Raw genomic sequence first — 22,540 nt, forward strand, 5'->3', positions numbered from 1 at the left:
AGGCGTTAAGCTCCGAGCCGGCAACAACGCGCGCTAGATACCTCCAAAGCAACGATCTGGACTTGTAAGTAAGGAAATCTTTTAATTTGGAAGAAATTTGGACTCAGGAGGGGAATTCAAAAGAAAACTGAGGTCGTTTCCCCCCCCCCCCCACCGAGAAACTAATCTGCAATTGCCGAGCCTGCAGCCATAGTGCTGGAACGGGACTTTGGACTTTGCAAAAAAATTATTAAAACACCTCCCTGGTGGTAGCGGAGCCAAGGGGAGGTGAGTGGACTTGTTAATTTGGATCTCTGCAAAATCTGGGTCTAAAAAAAAGAACGAGCTCTCCGGCAGCGGGGTGGCAGGAACCTGGCTGCACTGGCCAGCTAGTAAGGATTTCCTCTTGGTCACAACAGCCCATGCACCATATTGCAACTTGAGAAGACAAAGGACTGAGCTAGTCAAAATAATCGGACATGATGTGTGAGAAAATGATGCAAAGCGTGTGGGAAAAAGTCCAAGAGGTGATGATGGGAGTTAAGGAATATACAAGAGTTACAAAGTTATGCATTGCAACATTAAACCGATCTCTTTCTGATGACATTGTGACACAGTCTGAAACAATTGAAAGTAACAACACAAATCTTTCGGGAGAAGAAGTACAAGAGGAGCTCCAGACACTGAATGAAGTGCAGCCGGTGGGAGAGACTGCACGGGACGTAGGCTGCAACAAAAGAGCTACATTGTATAGAGATGCCCAGGAACTGTTTCTCTCAGTGAGAGGGGGAGAGGAAGTTCTGGGAAACAGGCAAGCTGTGTCAAAGACTAAAGAAATGGCCTGGATTCGAACCTCCCTAGTGAGAGAGGGGAGGCAAGAACCAGGCGAAGAATATGTCAATTGGGACGTCAAAGAAAAAGGAAATTTGGACTGGAGTTGGCAGAGGGGCCGGGGGAAAGAAGAAGATGGGCTGGAGTGGGTGAGAGATGGAGTGGGATGAGAGGTTTATTGTATTTTAAGGACTGACTAAATGGTTTGGAAATGGACTGTACACAGGAGTTGGCTGGGATATCCAGGGGATTGTCATCCGGTGGAGGAGAGGGGATTTTTAGGTTCTAATTATGAATTGAAGTGAAAGAATTTTAGATCTTATAAGTTAGAATATTTTTAGCAAAATTAAGAGGCTAAAGGGGAATAATTAGAGGATTAATAATTAGAGTTAGAAGAAATTTTTATGTGTTATATGGAATTTTGATGTTTGGTATAATGTTAGATTTTTAGAATTGTTTAACAGGAAAATTGCCAATTAGGGGTTATAATTAGGCTCGGGATGGGGGGAGCGGGGAAGTCAAAGTTACGAAACTGTTATGAATATTAGATTGGTTTTTTCTTTTTTCTTTTTTTTCTTTTTTTCTTTTTTACTCTGCTTTTTATTTTTTATTTTTTTATTTTTTGTCTTTTTTGATGTTTGCTTTTATGATACTATGATTTAAGATGAAGAAATGAATGGAAATTTTAAGTTTAAAATGCTAATAAAAATAATTTGAAAAAAAGGAAACTGTAAACAACTTAATGTGTTGTTTGAAGACTGAAAGCAACAACAACAACAACAACATCAACAGTGACTACTGATCATATTCACAGGATTGATTTCTGTTCTGGGTATGGGACGAATAAGCAAACACTGGCAATTTGTGCTCTCATTTCCATTTTGTCAGAATTCTCCCATAGCTGAAGAACACCCTTAGTTCAAGGACAGAACTAGGTGTGCCATGGAATATTCTTTGTGCCCCTACATTAGCCTCTTGCCCTCAGATGTGGTTCAAGACACTGTCTCATCACTGGTGCTCTGGTAAGAGTCAAGTTCTAGTCCAGTTAGCTGGAATGGGGAGCGGTGCCATTTCAGGCAAAAAGTGTCTTGGACCAACCCCGGCAATGTAAAGAGACAGGACGGATCTTAACAGTGCAAACATTGAAATCTAGAAGATACCCACTAAGTCTCTGTTAGAGGATCATTCTACAGGGCTGAACCAGTGAAGCTAAGGTTTGCCTTTAATTAATTAATTTATATCCTGCCTTTTCCTCCCAAAGGAGCCCAGGGCAGCAAACACATTGGTGATTGAAAAATATACAATTTGAAATAACATTAAGACATCCAAAACACACACTCATTGCTGCTAATGATTTCGTGGCTACCAGGAATAGTACCTCTTAACCTTCAAATGTAAACCGCTAAACCAGAATGTTCCTCTTTCTTCTTAAAAGTTCCTCCTGAAAGCTGGTAATGAGGGAGAAATACTTCACAAGTGGAGAAGCACCACCAACACCAACACCAACTGGACAACCCCCTAGGCCTTACGAACAGGGCCTTCAATGCTGTTTACTGCCAGGAAAGTGTTATGAGATTGCAGCCTCTCTCTCTCTCTCTCTCTCTCTCTCTCTCTCTCTCTCTCTCTCTCTCTCTCTCTCTCTCTCTCTGTGTGTGTGTGTGTGTGTGTGTGTGTGTAAACAAAAAAGGACTTAAAAGGCAGAACCATCATAAATGGAAAGAACAAGGTGATGGAGCTCTTGCAATATCCAAGTCCCTGCTGACTTATGCCAGCCAGAGTGAAAGGTGAGGGGTGGGGACATTTCCCTCTGTTCTTTTGCTGCATTGACACAATAGAGGGTTTTGGGGACTAGCCCCCTCAGGGGATCAGCCAGGGTTTGGCTCACGAAGCTCCCAATGCCCTGCCCTCAAACAACCCCCTGGGTGCTTTGATACTGCCAGCAGGAGGATATTGTCCTCCTTTAAGTCCAAATCAAGCCTAGAGCACATAATTTGCTATCTAGAGAGGATCCTTTCCATGCTTGACGTATCGATATTATTTGGCCGCATCTGTCCCATTATTTGCTTCTTATGCAACAACAAATACTGTAAAAAACCTAGAATAAACACTGTCTGCCCTCTGACCACTTTTCCAAGAAACAGTTCAAGTATTTTCCAAAAAAGCAACAGCAATGTAGGAAGTTTTCCAATTTGGCATTGCTAGCATGCTAGGCATGCCAAAGGTTTTGTCCTACTTGCTGGGGTCAGAAATGCACACTGTACAGTGTGGGCACATTAGCATTCCTCCCGCATGGCTTATGTAAGTGATGTTCGTCGCGGATGAAATACTGTAACCATAAGGCTCAGAGCACTTCACATAACTTCATTGCGATCTTCTTCTTGTCGAAAACAATTGCTTTCGACTGATTATAAGTGCCACATTCCAGAACACTTGCTTATTACCACCCATCATTTATATATAACCCTTTTATATGGGTTCTACAGCCTTTTTTTTTTGCTGCTTGTTCTCTCTACTACCAGGTAAGAAAGGTACAGAGGATGACTTGAAGTTTGCAGAATGTTATTCTTTGAAGGAGAACTACCTGAAAATGATTCACAGATGGTATTAATTCCGAGTAGGCTTGCTAAGATGCATAAGTCTGAATCACATAAGTGCTGGAGATGCAAAGAGGCGGAGGGACTTGTGGTGGACTTGTAAAAGGGTAAAAGAGTACTGGGAAATGATCCATAATGAATTGAAAGAAAAATGTTCAGAAGTACTTTCCCCCCCAAAACCAGAGTCCTTTCCGTTGGGGATAATTCATGCTGAAATTTGCAGGTGTCAATTTTTTTTATTTATGTATGCTACTACTGCGGCCCGTGTTCTGTTAACCCAAAAATGGAAAACAAGCAACGACCCAACTAAAGAAGAATGGCAACTTGAGTTGACAGAATATGAACAACTCACAGACTTAAACATATAGAATAAGAGAACAAGAAGAAACATACGTTTAAAGTAGATTGGAAAATGTTTATTGAATATATGGGAAATAATTGTGCACAGCTGGAAATGCTGGCAGCCTTAAGATAAACTCAACAGTGTAAACAAGTTTTGATGGATGCAGTAATGGAATACTGAATGGCATAGTTTTTGTAAAATATGCAGGGATTTATGATATGTAAAATGAACCGTGGAAAGAGAGGAAGGGAAGTCACTGATATCTTACGGATGTAAAATGAGTATTTTATATTCTAAAACAGAACATTTTTAGTGCAAGAGAGGCAGGGAGGGGTGGATTATAGTGTTGCACAGGGTGCCACTGAATTTTGAGAGCCCCCAAAATCCACCACTGGCAAGTATCATTTATCTGTGGGTGGGGAACTAAATCCAGCCCCCTTCTTTCTAAGTAGAGAATAGGTGCTATCACCAACTATCCGTCTGGGGCTATGCAGACATGGATGGCCCTAATATCCAGATCAAGCCAGGGTCCACTCGTACAACACCAGTATATATGTGCTGAGTGCCGCATTCAGCTATGGAATTTGTGCAAGAAGAAACACGTTTCCATTTGCATATGCCCAAACTGGATTGGGGTTAATGGTAAGAGTAATATCTAATCACTGTGGCAAGCAGGATATGCAATTCAAAATATTATATAATCCTTTTATTTTTAAAAAAAATCACATTGGTGTGCAAGAAAATGCTATAATGTTCACAGTGTTAAAATGCCACTAATAGAAAATATTTGTTACTTATGTACAAGAAATTAGCCTTTAAGAGAATTATTTATCAAAATTAGCATTCAGGCTAATTTATTTATCTTGCAGAGTCAAATTTGACTGGGGTACCTGGCTGGTGTGCTTCTTGTAAGAGGTTTCTATTCTGATGCAAAGACGTGACACGGGTTGTTGCTGGCATCTGTCTGTCTCGAGAGACAATGGAGTGCTCCTCCGGGCGTAAAGTCAAACCGCTGCATTAGCAGCACCAAAGTGGCCTCCTCTGGGCAGTGTGTCCGGAGGTCCTTGGCTGCCCAGACGACAAGACCTCCCTCTTGGCCTCACTCCTATGGTAAAGGAAAGGGAAGCAATGCATTTGGCACCAGCATGGCAGCAGGAGTTATTAGATGGATGATACAAAGACGCCACTCCAGACTTGGTTAGGGTTTACTCCTTAGTCTCCTCTTCTCCCAAAGATAAGCAGTGGAGGTTTAGGACCAGAGTTTTCCTACTCCTGGAGGAACATGAGCCACATCTGCCCCTCACTTCCCTCTACAGCATGTGCAGAAACTGCCTTCTTGACCATTGGACCCACTCTTGGTTTTGTCTGCTCAATTCACCAGTGCCTGTCTTTGCCTGCAGGGGAAGTCCCATGACCCAGGAGATCATCGTGAATAGGAATGTCAGAAAGTGTTCAGATCAAATCAATGACTTATTAAGCACTTCTTGAGACTTACGCTGTTTTAGGAATGCCAGCGTAAACATTAGTTCAAAGCTTGACACGACAAGGTTGTGTAAGAACAAACTTTTAATGAAAGATAAAACTATTCTGTAAATTTTACCGTATTTGCAGGTATTGCACACATAGTCCTGCTTGTGAGCTTCAGCAGGCATCTGGTGTGAAGAAGATTCCTGGAAGAAGTCTTCCTCCCTTCTTGTATGCTAATGTCTAACTGAGTATCTGCATGCGCACGAAAGCTCATACCAATGACAAACTTAGTGGGTCTCTAAGGTGCTACTGGAAGGAATTTCTTATTTTGTTTCGACTACACCAGACCAACACGGCTACCTACCTGTAACTGAGCATATATTGGACATTTTGCTTGCTGTGTTTTCAAAATAATTCACAACCACGTAGAATACTGTCTCCTCTCTGGGACTACAGATGATTTTAAACATATGCTTGTTATGTGAAGAGGAGCAGATTCAAGAACTGCAGTGCCCTCACCAAACATCTTGCAGCTACTGATTGTGTTGCACAGAACCGCAACCCTAAAAGCCCTCCCAGAGGGCTACTAAACAGTGAGACAGGCCACCAATGAGATGGAGGAATTTTAAAAAATCCATATGATTACATCATCAGAGCATAGTTTCATTGGCTGATGCTGTTTCTGAAGGCAGGGTGCTGCTACCTAGCAACGTCCGAGCGGCTATGACGAAACTCTGTTTTAACACTTTCTGTTGTTTTGTAACAGTGACCTAGTTTTGCTTTATAGGTCATTTAAAAATGCAACAATTCCAATTGAAATGGGATTTTTAATTTTTGCACACAGAACATCACATTGCATCTCAGTTCCAGAGAGTTATCTGTAAGTTTGGGCACTAACATAAATAGCCTGAGAAAAATGCCACACCCTCCAACATTTCTCTGATGAAAATAGGGATGTCCTATTCCACAATCATAATAATTTTATTATTTATACCCTGCCCAACTGACTGGGTTGGCCCAGCCACTCTGGGAGGCTTCCAACATATATAAAAGCATAATAAACATTAAAAATACTTCCCCATACAGGACTGCCTTCAAATATCTTCTAGAGGTTGTATAGTAACTTATCTCCTTGGCTCGTGGGTCACATAACTCCATACCATCCAATATTTCTCTGATAAAAATAAGGACATCCTAAGGAAAAGCAGTTGGGACGCGGGTGGCGCTGTGGACTAAACCACTGAGCCTTGGGCTTGACGATCGGAAGGTTGGTGGTTCGAATCCCCACGATGGGGTGAGCTCCCGTTGTTCGGTCCCAGCTCCTGCCAACCTAGCAGTTCGAAAGCACGTCAAAGTGCAAGTAGATAAATAGGTACCACTCCAGCGGGAAGGTAAATGGCGTTTCCATGCGCTACTTTGGTTTCACCAGAAGCGGCTTAGTCATGCTGGCCACATGACCGGGAAAAACTGCGGACAAACGTCAGCTCCCTCGGCCAGTAAAGTGAGATGAGTGCTGCAACCACAGAGTCGTTCACGACTGGACTTAACTGTCAGGGGTCCTTTAGCTTTATATTTTTAAGGAAAAGCAGGACATTCTGGGAACAAATCAGAAACTGGGATGGCTTATGTAAATCCCTGGAAAACAGGGACACTTGGAAGATATTTGTTCCGGCGGGAGAAATAAAACAGAACTGAATGCTGTTTCTCCCACCCAGTGGCCTCTCCAGGTGGCCCTTTTATTGTGTATTCATGATTTGTGCTCATGATGAACTTGGGGACGCTTTACACGCACCCCCACGTTCAATATTGTTTGTGCCTGCAAAGGTTTTGGGGCAGACATACTGCTTCGTTTCCAGCTGGTGTATGTCTCATAGCTTCCTGCTGAAATCCAGTAACTTTTCATAGCACAAATGTCCCGGGGTGGGGTAATGTGTGTGTGTGTGTGTGTGTGTGTGTGTGTGTGTGTGTGTGTGACCTTTTTGTGCTATCCCACAATCATGCTCCTCCAGACAGCAACAATAAAATAACATTGATGAATCAACTGCAGAACGATTAATAAAGGGAGGAATGATGTGTAGATTGTCTAGTTATAAATCTACTCCTGGGGTATTGCTCAGTCAGTAGAGTGTGATCCTCTTAATTTCAGGTTGTGGGTTTGAGCCCCATGCTGGGCAAAAGATTCTTGTTGGTTGTGGGAAAATCACTGACTTTCCATTCATTTTTTAAAAGCCCCACTGAAAGTATGGCCATCAACCAGAATTTTTTATTTCAGGGGGTGGCAATCTATCTGGTTAAAGTTCCCTATTCTCCTCACAGAACTGCAGTTCACAGGGAATGAAATATCAGTGTTCAGCCAGTGATTTTTATGGCGTTAATTGCTATATACAGTTTGCCTTGAAGGAAAAGAAATGTGCTTGAGAAACGTATTCCTTCATGAAAGGACCATAAGTTGACGCAAGCAATTTCTAAATCAGTCCCAAATATTAAAGTTGTAAACTTTATGTTTGTTTTCTGTCAGCTGTTCTGTATCATCTCAGCAAAGCAAAAACTTTGAAAAGCTAACACATTTGTTTACTTTAAGCCCAGAACTGCTCCAGTGAAGCGAAAAACAGACAGGAAATGTATGCTCTGAGGAATATATGCTTTGAATATTTGGCTTAAAATAGCTGTTATTGATTCAATCTGTGCACAGATTAGTATGAAACATTTAAAATGGCTTCAGTTTGAGGAGGGTGTTCTCTAAAGCAGTGGTTCTCAAACTTTTTTTCTCTGGGCCACGCTTTCAGAATAAAAATTTGCTCAAGCCACACGGAATTTTTAATTGATAAGAAATGCATTGCAAAACAAAAAGAAACAACTTCCAATCCCCAGGGGAATCCAGCTTTGATTTATTAAGCATTGGATCAGACTTGGCTGATAGACTAATTGTACCACTATCAACAATTAAGAAACAAAAGAATACTGCAGGGCAATAAAAGGCAAACATATAAGAATAGTTGGGGATGGAGGTGGGCTGTGTGGTTTCTGTGTGAATTATATATCAGCAATGCTGTGATCCCCTCACCAAATTTCTGAAAACACATATGCAGAAAACGCTGCATACAAAACGATCTGTGGGACAGAAAGCAAAGTTTCAGCATTTAAACATCAGGCCATTTCTCAACACACTTGTGGGTAATAGGCTAATTGAAATGAATGGGGCTTGCTTTGGCAGGCTGTTGGACGATCGCAGCTACAATCTTCCTCCGGCAACACTTTAATAAATGCTTCAAAATCTCATTTATTCCAACAGATAAAACTTCACAGGCATTATATTACATGTTCAGCCAACCAGACTGCCAGATCTGATTGCACGAAAGCCAGCTATTATGGAAACTCAGCAATAATTTGGCCAGAATCCCTCTAAACAGGTAGATAATCTTTCCAACTGGAACAGAGAAATAAAATGTGTTTTTGCTTGAACAAACCCTTTAGACAGCAATTTTTGGCTCAAAATAAAAGTTAAAAGTAAAATACAGAACCCTTTTGCCTGCAAAAGAGCTGCACTGTGCTCAAAAGGGGGCAAATGTTTGCTGCTGCTGGTTGATCTAGATCCTGTGTCTTGCTGGAATTGCTGTGTAGGCAGACCATCGTACTTCAACAGACAAGGACATGTTTGAACATATTAACAATGATGGTTTTATCTGGGGATAACTAGCTGTCTTGAAGACTTTGGTTAGTACTAGTACCTCGACTTCCGAATGCCTCGACTTCCAAAGGTTTCAACTTTGGAATTTTCGCCGCACGTGGAAAAAAGGGACACTTGGAGGGTCTGGGATTCCCAAACTTGGGTCTCCAGCTATTTGTGGACTACAATTCCCATCTTCCCTGACCACTGGTCCTGCTAGCTAGGGATGATGCGAGTTGTAGTTCAAAAACAGCTGGTGATCCAAGTTTGGGAACCAGCATGTTTTTACATGAGTAAAATGAGTCCTTTTATTTAAAATGCATCTCTGGGTTATTTGTGGGGCATAGGAATTCATTCAATCCCCCCCCCAATAATAGCCCGGCCCACCACATGTTCTGAGGGGCTATGGACCGGCCCACGGCTGAAAAAGGTTGCTGACCCCTGTTCTAGAGTTCGACTGAATAGTCCTTCCAATAGAGGACTGCCCTTTTTACAGTAAGACACACAGTCACCCTATAAAAGTTGCAAACCTTTTCCTGTTTTTGGTAATGAACTCAAATCAGTCTAAAAATTAAAAAAAAAGGTTTCTCAGTGAGTCAGCTGCATGGGAAGAACTGGGGTGGGTCATTCCTGCATAGGAAAACAATAGATCCTTCAGTCACAGGAAGTTTACAAATGCTTAGAGCTACCCCTGTACTCTGAATGAATAATATTTCAGCACTCCCTATTCTGTGTGCTTTTCTTAAACTTAATTGGAGGTTTTCTCTGTTGCTATGGCATAGATTCCACCACTCCCCATCACTGGGTACAACATATTCTGTGCGCTTGTGCCACCTTGTGGCATTCACTTAGATTTACACCACATACGGCAACTCTCATCTGCTTCCTCAGTATTTTGATGTGTTCAGTCTTCCACTGCATTCGTTCCAATGTTATCTAGAGTTGACTATGCAAAGCAAGTATCCTGGGGTTAAATGACAACAGATTTGCTCTCAGGAGGAATGTCTCTGGTATACTTGGCAGTGGCGAAGCTGCATGCTCCGGCCCCGGGGGCGGAGAGCAGGCGGGGGCGTGATGTGCTGGCGCCCAGCACGGTGGGGGGGGTGCGTGACGCGTGTTGGGGGCGGCTGCGATGGTACCCCCTCCCCGATGGTGCCAGGGGCAGTGCGTTCCCCCCGCCCCCCCCACCCCCATCCCGTTCCTCTGCCAGTGATACTTGGTGCAATATATCTGTGTCTATATCTACTGGGTGTTTTTTATATTTTTACTGTTGCTACGATAATTGCTTTTGTTTCTGATGTCTCTGATCTGTTTTATATTTGTTTTGTGATTCTCTTTTGTAGGCTATCTTGAAAGTTTAGATTAATAACATTATGTGTTGTGGTGTGTGTGTGTGTGTGTGATTTCTTCAACTGTAGCAAGGCAGATTTTGTTTCCAAGTCCTGTGGATTCGTTTCATGTGCAATCAGTTCAATTGCCATGTAGGTACCTGGAAATAGCAATGTACTTATAGATATGCCAGTTCTAGGAGTTCCAGGAGTCATCAAGATCAAGAATAGAACTTCTTATGTCCATAAACCTGTTGCTTAGCATGATCTCAGCTGATGCTGTGGAACAGAAGCTGAAACGCTTAAATCAGGCATCCCCAAACTGCGGCCCTCCAGATGTTTTGGCCTACAACTCCCATGATCCCTAGCTAACAGGACCAGTGGTCAGGGATGATGGGAATTGTAGTCCAAAACATATGGAGGGCCGAAGTTTGGGGATGCTTGGCTTAAATGAAGATGCTTCTTCCCTTTACTCCTCTTTTCCATTTTACTGCACTCCAGCTCATGTAATTGGGTTTGTTGATTTTGTATATGATTTTGTATACAGTAGTGAGGTTAAATTCTTATCACCAGCTCTCAACCCTAACTCAGATAGCAGTGATAGTTCCTCTTGGAAATATGCTCCTGCATATCTGTGTATAGTTAGGAAAAGCTTTCATAGGAAAACTCACCTGCTGTATTTGATTTCGACTTGTTGGAGGACTTTTGTAATAGGATTAAGAGGGAATTATTGTACTTTACTTTTTTTAAAAAACACCACAATAAGTACAGTGGTACCTCGGTTTATGAACACAATTGGTTCCGGAAGTTTGTTCATAAACTGAAGCGTTTATAAACTGAAGCAAACTTTCCCATTGAAAGTAATGGAAAGTGGATTAATCTGTTCCAGACAGTCTGCGGAGTACTTAAACTGAAGCGTTCATAAACTGAAGCGAACTTTCCCATTGAAAGTAATGGAAAGTGGATTAATCCGTTCCAGACAGGTCTGCAAAGTACTCAACCTGAAGCATACTTAACCCGAAGCATGGGTGTAATTGGTTCCGGAAGTCTATTCATAAACTGAAGCGTTCATAAACTGAAGTGAACTTTCCCATTGAAAGTAATAGAAAGTGAATTAATCCGTTCCAGATGGGTCCGCGGCGTTCGTAAACCGAAATTTCGTAAACCGAGGTGTTCATAAACCGAGGTTCCACTGTATAGAGATCTTGGAATGTGGAGACTTCATGGACATTAAAAGAAATCAAATCATGAATCTGATCTAGCACAAAGAAATACGGATCTGTAAGTCTTGGCACCCAAAATGAAAGGTACTTTTGAGTGGGAAAGTACTGTAAATCTGTGAACTCATTCTAGGAAGATGGTGCCTTTCTGAGTTCCTGAAGGAAAAGATTCAGCCAAGCACTTCTGCTGGAAAAAAAAGGAAAAGGAAAGTCTCAACTTCTCTTTCTGGGAAGCCACAAAACTGCAAAGTGTTCTTCTAGCTTGATTTTTGTTATTTCTAGCCTGAGCCATAGGTTCTTGCTCAGTCACAGGAAGTGACTTGAGGATTTTGAAACGTACTTCTGTTGCCATGCTAAAGACATAGTCTTTAGTTGTGGTGACAACTTCTTCTTGTTGGTTGATTCATTATTTTGGGGCAGCCTTAAGCAGTTAATTAGTTCATTGCTTAGATCACATGTAAAGCATGCAAATAGGCATTCTGGGCCAAATGTGTTGATCTTGATGAGCTGTCTTTTTTTGGGGGGGGGCGGGAATAAAACTTTGTTTGCCTAAGAGGACAGGCACTGTTCTTCAGGTCCCCAAAGCAATTAGGAAATGACACCTAGAAAGGGAGTTTGCACTAATTCTTTTGGATTGGGGGGTGGGTGGGCTTGGAATTTTGGTTATTTTGGTGGAATTATTCTGATTTCAGGATTGCGGAAGGTACACTCTAGGACAGGCATGGGCAACATTGGCTCTCCAGATGTTTTGGAACTACAAGTCCCATGATCCCTAGCTAACAGGGCCAGTGGTCAGGGATCAGGGAGTTGTAGTTCCAAAACATCTGGAGAGCCAAGGTTGCCCAAGCCTGCTCTAGGAGGCTAAGGCAGGCAAGGACCCACAGCCCAGATGAGGATCGCTAGCTCGGGTAGGAGGTATGTCAGGCATCCCCAAACTTTGGCCCTCCAGATGTTTTGGACTACAGTTCCCATCATCCCTGACCACTGGTCCTGTTAGCTAGGGATCATGGGAGTTGTAGGCCAAAACATCTGGAGGGCCGCAGTTTGGGGGTGCCTGAGGTATGTGATTCATCAGCTGGAGTACACTCACATGCTTCAACAAGCCCAGATGCCGCAATGAATGTACAAGATATAACAGGAAAGCTGTCCTGGCCAAGCCTGCGTCCCATTCTCCATTCTGTCCTGTATTCCTTACTTGCAGCACTGCTTCTGTTCCACTGCGGTTTGTCTTCCACCCAAGACTATGCCATTCGTCACACTGTCCACTGTGGCAAAATTGCATATCTTACATAATTTATGCAATTAATTTTGTAAATTATGTTGTCGTTACATTATTCCACACTATTCATTTCAACGCAAAGGAAATGCAATGTGAACTGAAAGCAACCACAGCAAATACTGAACACATTTACTGGGTTGATGTCCGTTCTAGACATTAGACAAATAAACAAATGCTGGCAGTTTCCACTCCCGTTTGTTCTAATCAAATGACATACAAAAATTGCACTATGTTAGGGGAAACGACTTAGCAAAAATGTGTATATAAGGCATAGCTGCCAAGTTTCCCCTTTTCTCACGAGGAAGCCTATTCAGCATAAGGGAATTTCCCTTAAAAAAAGGGATAACTTGGCAGCTATGATATAAGGAGAAATCCACACTAAAATGGTAATGAATTTTCATGAGGACATTGTTAAAAAAATGGCATTCTGATGTGAAAACGTGAAGAACTGGATGTAATATTGGAAAAATGAGAAACGGAGAAAAATTAATACCGAAACATTCAGATAGGTGGGATATAAATAATAAAATTATTATTATTATTATTATTATTATTATTATTATTTGCCATCCTTAGTACTTAATTCTAAATATATGAATATATATATTATATACGGTGTATATATACATCTATATGTATAAATTTACCATGCAGATTTTATGCAAATTCATGTCCCTTATGTCCTCTTTTAAGGCAATGCATAAGTGACTATCTTATCAGAGCAAGGATTTGAATCCAGCTATCCCCAGCACTTCTCAAACACTATTGACTACGCCGCACTTGTTGTTTCTGCAGCTGTACATTCTGAGGGGTTTCTGATGTCAGCTCGCCAAAGGCAACTTAATCTTGCACAGTGCATGTATATGGGTTTAATTATCTTATTTTCTTTTAAAACCTTATTGATCTTTACATGAAGACGGATAGCTTGGTTAACAGTACAGAAAAAAACTACCCGGGGATTGTATAGTGATGTTTAATTCGATGGATATTAGAAACACAATTCTGAGTCAAAGCTTTATAGAAAAATTGGTCATAGGGGGAAGAGAAATAATTGTGTTTAAGGAAACCCCGAATAGAATTCTTCGCAAAAGAAGTAATTACCGTGAAATAGTTTGGATCTTGAGGAAAAATGAAATTAGTTTCAGGTGGGAACCGCTGGACGGAATTTCGTTTTATTATAAGGGAAAAAGACATATTATCAAAAATTCTCTTGATTTAGAAAAATTTAGAAGAAGATATAAAGATGAGCTAGGTTGGGTAAGGAAAGAAGAGGAAGGAGCAGTAGGAGGGGAGGGGGAAGAAGAAGAAAGAGAAAGTGGAGAGGAAGAACCATCTGAAGAGGATAAGGAAATAGAGTTAGAAAGTGATAAGGAAAAAGATAATTAGAAACAATATACGATATTAAAATTGATAATAACAGAATAAAAATATGGCTTTAAAGGTGCAATCGTGGAATGTTAATGGTTTAAACTGTAAGAGCAAACGAAACAAATTTGAACATGTGTTGAGTAAACAAAAATTAGATGTTATATGTTTACAGGAAACTCACATTTCTGAAAAACATAAAAGGTTATTAGCAAACAAGAAATTGGGAATAGATTTTGCAACGCTTGATGAAAAAAAAAAGAGAGGAGTGGTGGTATATATTAAAGAAAAATATGAACCAAAACTAGTGTACAAAGACAAAGAGGGAAGAGTGGTGGTAGTACAAATGTTGACTGCAGGTGAAAAGGTATTGATAGTGGGCGTTTACGCCCCAAACCAGAGAAAAGCGGAATTTTACAAAAAATTGGAGAAAAACCTACTTGAGTATATGGATCAGAAAATAATCCTTCTGGGGGACTTGAACGGTGTGGTGAGTCCTGAGACGGATAGAACTACTAGGAGGAAGGATATGTATGAAGGTAAATTGCCTAAAACTTTTTTCAAGATGGTAGAGAGTTTAGGGTTAATAGACATCTGGAGGTTTAAAAACCCAACTAAAAAACAATTTACGTACTACTCCAACTCGAATCAAAGCGCAGGGAGAATTGACCATGTATGGTTATCGAAAGAATTAATACAGAAAGTGCATAAGATAGAAATACAACCAAGAACCCTCTCTGACCACAACCCAATTTATTTGGAGTTAAAAGAAGAACAATCATCATTCAGATGGAGGATGAATGAAAGTCTATTTAGGGATCAGGACGTAGTGAAGAAGGCTAGAGAAACATTGAAACAGTATTTTGAATGGAATCTAGATAAAGAGACAGACTTAAAGACGGTCTGGGACGCTGGAAAGGCGGTCATGAGGGGCTTCCTAATCCAGCAGAATAGCATTAAAAAAAGAGATAGAGAGAAGAAGAAAGAAGAAATTTTACAAAATCTCATGGAAAATGAAAAATTATTAATTAGCAAACCAGGGAGTACTCAGATAAAACAGAACATCTCAATGTTACAAACCCAATTTTCAATACTTGTGAATCAGGAGGTGGAATGGAAATTGAAGTGGCTTAAACAAAGAAATTTTGAATATGCAAATAAAAGCAGTAAACTGTTAGCCTGGCAAATAAAGAAACAACAAAAACAAAACACTATAAATAAAATTATGGCAAATGGGAAAATCACTGAAAACCCTAAAGAAATAAGAAGAGAATTTCAGAAGTATTATAGAGATTTATATCAAAAAGGGAAAGAGAGCGAGGATGGGATGAATAGATACCTAGAGTACCATAAACCAAAAGCAATCTCTGAGGAACAGAAAAAACACCTAAATGAATTAATAACAATAGAAGAGGTGCAAGGAGTAATAAAAAGGTTGAAAGTAGGAAAGGCCCCGGGTCCGGATGGCCTAGCAGCCAAATTTTATAAGGAGTTGATAGACGAAATCTCACCTGTAATGTTAAGATTAATGAATGACATCTTGGTAAAAGGAGAAGTTCCAAATTCATGGAAAAGGGCTTACATTACTTTAATACCAAAGGGAGATCTTGATCCAACAAACATAAAGAACTATCGCCCGATATCGTTGTTAAATACGGATTATAAAATCTTCGCGGATACTTTGGCATGCAGATGGAAGAAGGTATTGAATACGATTATACATAAAGACCAACAAGGATTTTTACCGGACCGACAAATGAGAAATAATATAAGAACAGTGATAGATGTGATTGAGTATCTAGATTTAAGAATTGATGTTAAGGCAGCCTTAGTATTCGTAGACGCCGAGAAAGCCTTCGACAACGTATCGTGGAAATTTATGGAAAAAACTTTGGAGAGAATGGATGTTGGGGAAAGGTTTTTGAGAGGAATTAAAGCAGTATATCAAGAACAAAAGGCTAACGTAATAATCAACAGCGTATTAACAGATGATTTAAATATAGAGAAGGGCACTAGACAGGGGTGTCCCTTGTCGCCACTTTTATTTATTTCAGTGATGGAGATCCTAATGAATAATATCAGAGAAAATAAAGCGGTAAAAGGAATAAAAGTGGGTAGGAAGGAATTTAAGGTAAAGGCTTTTGCCGACGACCTTATCTTGATGGTGGAAGATCCGAAAGAAACGATGGAGGTGATGCTTAGTGAGATAGAGGATTTTGGTAACTTGGCAGGTTTCAAATTAAATATGACTAAAACTAAGATGATGGTTAAAAACCTAAGCAAATTAGAGACGGAGGAATTACAAACCAAATATGGGATTATGGCAGTAAAAAAAATAAAATATCTAGGTATCTGGTTGACACCTAAAAATATAAACCTATTCAGTGATAACTACGAAGTAATCTGGAGAGAAATAGAAAAAGATTTAGAGAAGTGGAAGCATCTGAGTTTATCGCTATGGGGAAGAATTGCTATCATTAAGATGAACTTGTTGCCAAGAATGCTTTTCCTTTTCCAAATGCTTCCGGTAATTAAAGGCACAAGCTGTTTCGACTTGTGGAGGAAAAAAATTTCAAGGTTTATCTGGCAGGGAAAACCGCCGAGAATAAAACATAAATTACTAATAGACAAGAAAGAGCGGGGCGGCTTTGCACTGCCAGATTTAAGAACTTACTATGAGGCAGCATGCCTGATTTGGGCGAAGGAGTGGATAGCCTTAAAGGATACTGACTTGTTGGACCTCGAAGGGTTTAATAACAGACACGGTTGGCATGCGTACCTCTGGCATAATAAAGTTAAATCCCATAGGGGATTTTTAAATCATATTTTGATTAAGCCAATCTTTGAGGTATGGGAAAGGTACAAAAACCTTCTCGAGAGAAAAACGCCCTTTTGGTTATCCCCAACTGAAGCATTGGCGGTAAAGAAAAAAAACATGGAGACTAATTGGCTAACATATGCAGATATGATAATAAAGACAGACGAAGGCTGGAAAATGAAGCCTTATGATGACTTGAAAAGTAGGATGACAACTTGGCTACAATACTACCAGACTAAGGATTTGTTTAATGAGGAAAAAAGAGTGAACGGTTTTGAGAGTAGTAAATCAAGATTTCAAACTGATATAATTGAAGGAAGTAGCAAATTGTTCTCAAAAATGTACGACTACATACTAGAATGGAACACCAAGGATGAAGAGACAAAAGATGTAATGATTAAGTGGGCCAGGGACTTTGGTTATAATATTGACATTGATTTATGGCTGAAGCTATGGAACCAAGGTTTAAAATTTACAGCGTGCACGGTACTCAAAGAAAATCTTATGAAGATGATGTACCGCTGGTACCTGACCCCGGTAAAATTGGCTAGGATTTGTAAGAATAGAGAAAAGAAGTGTTGGAAATGTAATTTGGAAGTTGGGGATATGTACCACATGTGGTGGCTGTGTAAAGAGGTGAAACTTTTTTGGGAACTAATATATAATGAGTTTAAAAAGATTCTAAAATATACGTTTCCCAAGAAACCGGAAATGTTTCTGTTGGGATTGTTAGGAAGGGAAATCAAAAAGGAAGACCAGAAAATATTTATGTATGCCACCACTGCGGCCAGAATGGTCTTGGCGCAAAGATGGAAAACCGCGGATATCCCCACAGTAGAGGATTGGAGGGTAAAAATGGTTGAATACATAGAGCTGGCCAAACTTACTGGGAAGTTAAGGGAACAGAGAGATCAAAAAGTACAAATAGAGTGGAGTAAATTTGTGGAATATCTGGAAACGTATTGCAAGACTCTAAAGACACTAACAGGTCTGAAATAATACCTACAACAGAAAATAGAGTGTTAAGTATAAAAAATGGATAAAGAAGGTGACTGTTGAAAATAAGGTAAAAGAAAAGCGCAAAATGTAAGAGATAAATTGTAAAACTAAATGTGAAGTGAAAGGGAAGTTGGGTTCGGCAGAACCAAAATTGGGTATTCAGGTAGGGGGTATGGGAGTATAAAAACATTTGTTTAGTAATGGTTTATGTATGTTATTTGGATTAATTTGCATTTTATAAATGTATGGTTATGTGTATGTTAGAAAAACAATAAAAATTACATAAAAAAAAAACAGTACAGAAAATTGCAGAGCGGGAGAAAAGAAAGATGCGGCAGCCATCTTTCTAATCGTTCATTGTTATTGATCAGTTTGCAAGCCAGAAACCTTAAGAAACCTGACCTTCAGTAAACCTTTCGACTTCCAAAATGAATCTTGGTTTAGAAAAGCTATTCTTAAGGGCCTTTTGAGAAGAGACAAATTAAAGTAGCCATATTTTTAATTTGGTGTTCTTAGCAATTGCACGGCAGCCCAAATCCAATCTTTGAAGCTTTCCCAATCACTGTCTTCATTCTAAGATAAGTATCACCTGTTGACTATCTGCCCATTAGGAGCAGATGCCATGCCAGTAAGCGGCAACTTCAGAGGACAAGCCTGCTGACTCAAAAGTAAGATCCACTGTGTTCAGTGAGATTTACTCCTACGTAAGTGTGCACAGGATTGCCGCCTAAGTTTTGAATCTTTTTAAAGTGTTTTTTTAATTGCAGCAGAAATCCAAGAGAGGTTAAAGTATGGTCTGATTTTACAGTGTTTTCTCCGTTTGTGGTACCGTAGGTAGCCGTGTTGGTCTGAGTCGAAGCAAAATTAAAAAATTCCTTCAGTAGCACCTTAAAGCATAGCTGCCAAGTTTTCCCTTTTCTCGCGAGGAAGCCTATTCAGCATAAGGGAAAATCCCTTAAAAAAAGGGATAACTTGGCAGCTATGCCTTAAAGACCAACTAAGTTAGTCTTTAACATGGGCGTAGGCAGGGGGGGAAGGAGGGGGCAGCTGCCCCCCCTAGAAGCAAAAAAATTAATGTATTTTACAGACCATAACCAGCACTTTTCCTCTCCAAAAACTGAAGTGGAAAGGGCTTTGCTTTCTGGGGGGGGGGGCACAGCAGTAACAAAAACACATCAAATAAATAAAGCAAAGTGGCTACCAGTAGTTAAGCAGTTAAGACAATGGAGCATATATCCCCAGGCAAGATTCGATAGCTGACCAATTCACCCTATTGTTCTTAAGTGGGAGTTGTTAATGAGCATTCAGGAGCATTAAGAGTTCTATTGGCGATTTAATGAGGGTGCAGACTCAGAGGATTCAATTTGACTAAGGTGGCTCTGCAAGGCTAAAAAGAAGTGAATAAGAAAGGGGGGAGGCTGTAGCTTTGACAGACACAGTGATGTTTATAAAAAGCATTGGTGTTCCAGTCTGCCCCTCCTCCTGCATCTGTATACTGTAAATCAGGGGTGGTCACCTCCCAAGAGACTCTGATCTACTCAGAGTTTAAAACTGGGGGTGATCTACCCCCTTTTGGGGGGTTCAGGTCAAAGCTGTTGAGTTTTTTTTAAAGGAAGGGAAGCCCTGTTTTTTGGGGTTTAGGTCAAACTTGTTTAGCTTCTTTTAGGAGGGAGGGAGGCCCATTTTTGTTTAGGGCTTCAGGTCATAGTTCAACTTTTTTGAGGGAGGAGGAAAATTTTGGGTGAGCTTTTTTTAGGGGTGCCAGTGACCTACCAGTGATCTACCACAGACATCCAGTGATCTACTGGTAGATCACAATCTACCTGTTGGACCTGTTGGACGTGCCTGCTGTAAATCAAGCAGAGAGAAAGCTGCTTACAAGGCTCCTGTACATGCAGAGTTCCAGCATCACAGCGTCACCCAGAGGCACCCACAAATATGAGTTATCCCTCTCTCTATTTCTTCCTTCCCTCCCTCTTCCATCCTTAATAAAATACGGGGGGGGCAGATAAGCCCCACATAGAAAGCCCATCAACATGGGGGGATGACTCTTTCAAATACGGTATTTACCGGTAATTGGGGGGGGGGAGAGGCACCTAGGCCTCTAGGAGTTGGCTGCTATGCCTAGGAGTAGGACAATTCAAGAAAGCAGAACGATGCATATGGTATGGTAATATATCAATAGAATCGTAGAATTGTAGTCGGAAGGGACCACAAGGGTCATCTAGTCCAACCCGCTGCAATGCAGGATTTTTTTTCCTAAGGTGGGGCTTGAACCATGGTTGAAATATTATGCTGATATGCAGCAACGCCTCGGAGCCGTCGTGGCTGCGGCCATGCCTTGCCCCGCCCTCGCCCGCCCTTCCACCCCCTCTCGCCTGCCCGACCCTCCTGTCCTCTTGCTGCAGAGTTCCAGCATCACAGCGTCATCCAGAGACACCCACAAATATGAGTTATCTCTCTCTCTATTTCTTCCTTCCTTCCCTCCCTCTTTCATCCTTAATAAAATACGGGGGGGGGCAGATAAGCCCCACATAGAAAGCCCATCAACATGGGGGGATGACTCTTTCGAATACGGTATTTACCAGTAATTGGGGGGGGGCACCTAGACCTCTAGGAGTTGGATGCTATGCCTAGGAGTAGGACAATTCAAGAAAGCAGAATGATGCATATGCTACGGTAATGTATCAATAGAATCATAGAATTGTAGTCGGAAGGGACCACAAGGGTCATCTAGACCAACCCCCTGCAATGCAGGATTTTTTTCCTAAGGTGGGGCTTGAACCATGGTTGAAATATTATGCTGATATGCAGCAACGCCTCGGAGCCGTCGTGGCTGCGGCCGTGTCTTGCCTCGCCCTCGCCCGCCCTGCCACCCCCTCTCGCCTGCCCGACACTCCCGTCCTCTCCAGCCAAGCAGGGTAGCCGCCAACGCTGCCAGCCCCAGAAGCACAAGGTGGTCGCTGCTGCCGCCGCCACCGCCCACTTCGTGGCCCCTCCCCTTCCGTGCCTTGGCCCCGCCCCTGAACGACCATGGCTTGCCCCCCCCCCCCTAGTTTTGATCCTGGCTACGCCCCTGGTCTTTAACTTAGTTGGTCTTTAAGGTGCTACTGAAGGATTTTTTTTAAAAAAAATTGCTTCTCCGTTTGTGTTATAGATGTAACATAAACTTCCCTCTTCTTGAAATGCTTATTATTTTAGATATGATAGAAACTTTGATAAAAAATATTATCAAAGCCCAACGAGATTCCATTGTTTTAAGAAAGCCAGACCCTCCAAGTGTCCCTCTTTTCCACAGACAGTCCCAGATTTACAGAAACTGGCCCAGTTTCTGATTTATTCCCAGAATTAAGTAACTTAAGTAACTATACAAACTTTAGAAGATATCTGAAGGCAGCCCTGTATGGGGAAGTGTTTTAATGTATAATGTTTTATCGTGTTTTTAATATTTTATTGGGAGTTACCCAGATTGATTGGGAAAACTCAGCCTGATCGGCGGGGTATAAATAAAAAATTGATGATGGTGATTTTATATACAGTATGTTCGAAGCAGCCCAGAGTTGCTGGGGCAACCCAGCCAGATGGACAGGTTATAAATAATAAAATTCATTGGAGAAATGTTGGAGGGTATGAAATAGAGATGAAACTCGGAAAATTAGAATACCGTCGAAAAGTGCTTTTATTTCAGTAAAGCAATTTAAAAGGTGAAACCAATATATGAGATAGATGCATGACATGCAAAGCAAGATATGTCAAGCCTTTATTTGTTGTAATTGTAGCTATTTGTCTATAGGCGGGTCAATTATAAATGGAATGTAATTAATGAAATGTAATAGCGATGTTTATTTTTGTATTATTGTAACTATTTGTTTTATTACTGTGGAATTTCCGAAAGAAAGCATTTGTAAAAATTAAAAGAAAAATAAAAAATAGTAAGTTGCATTACTGAAATAAATGCACTTTCCCACGATATTCTAATTTTCCGAGTTTCACCTGTTCGTGATTACATCATAGCAGAACGTATTATATTAAGTGCTTGTGTGTTTTTATACTGTATCTCAAATGTCCACAAGGGCGTACCCACCACGGGGCAAGTTAGGGCAGCTGCCCTACTCTAGAAGCAGGGCTGGTGGGCAGAGGCGGAGCACAGCCCGGCGGAGCGCGAGTTCGCCATTCCCGCCGCGCCGCACCCTCCCTCCAGCTCCCCAGCGCGCCCTCAGGCAAGGCCAAGCACGGCGGGGAACCAGGGAGCGCGGCGCGGTGGGCGGGAACGCCAAACTCACGCTCCGCTGGGCTCCGCCTCCGCCCACCAGCCCTGCTTCTAGGGAGGGGCACAGCCCGGCGGAGCGCGAGTTCGCCGTTCCCGCCCGCCGCGCTGCGCCCTCCCTCCAGCTCCCCGTCGCGCCCTCTGGCAAGGCCAAGCGCGGCGGGGAACCAGAGAGCGCGGCGCGGCGGGTGGGAACGCTGAACTCGCGCTCCGCTGGGCTGGGCTCCGCCTCCGCCCACCAGCCCTGCTTCTAGGGAGGGGCACAGCCCGGCGGAGCGCGAGTTCGCCATTCCCGCCCACTTTGTGGCCCCTCCCCTTCCGTGCCTTGGCCCCTCCCCTTGCCCCCCCCCTAGTTTTGATCCTGGGTACGCCCATGAATGTCC

The sequence above is a fragment of the Zootoca vivipara genome, chromosome 11 (genome assembly GCF_963506605.1).
Source record: "Zootoca vivipara chromosome 11, rZooViv1.1, whole genome shotgun sequence".
Taxonomy (NCBI): Eukaryota; Metazoa; Chordata; class Lepidosauria; order Squamata; family Lacertidae; genus Zootoca; species Zootoca vivipara.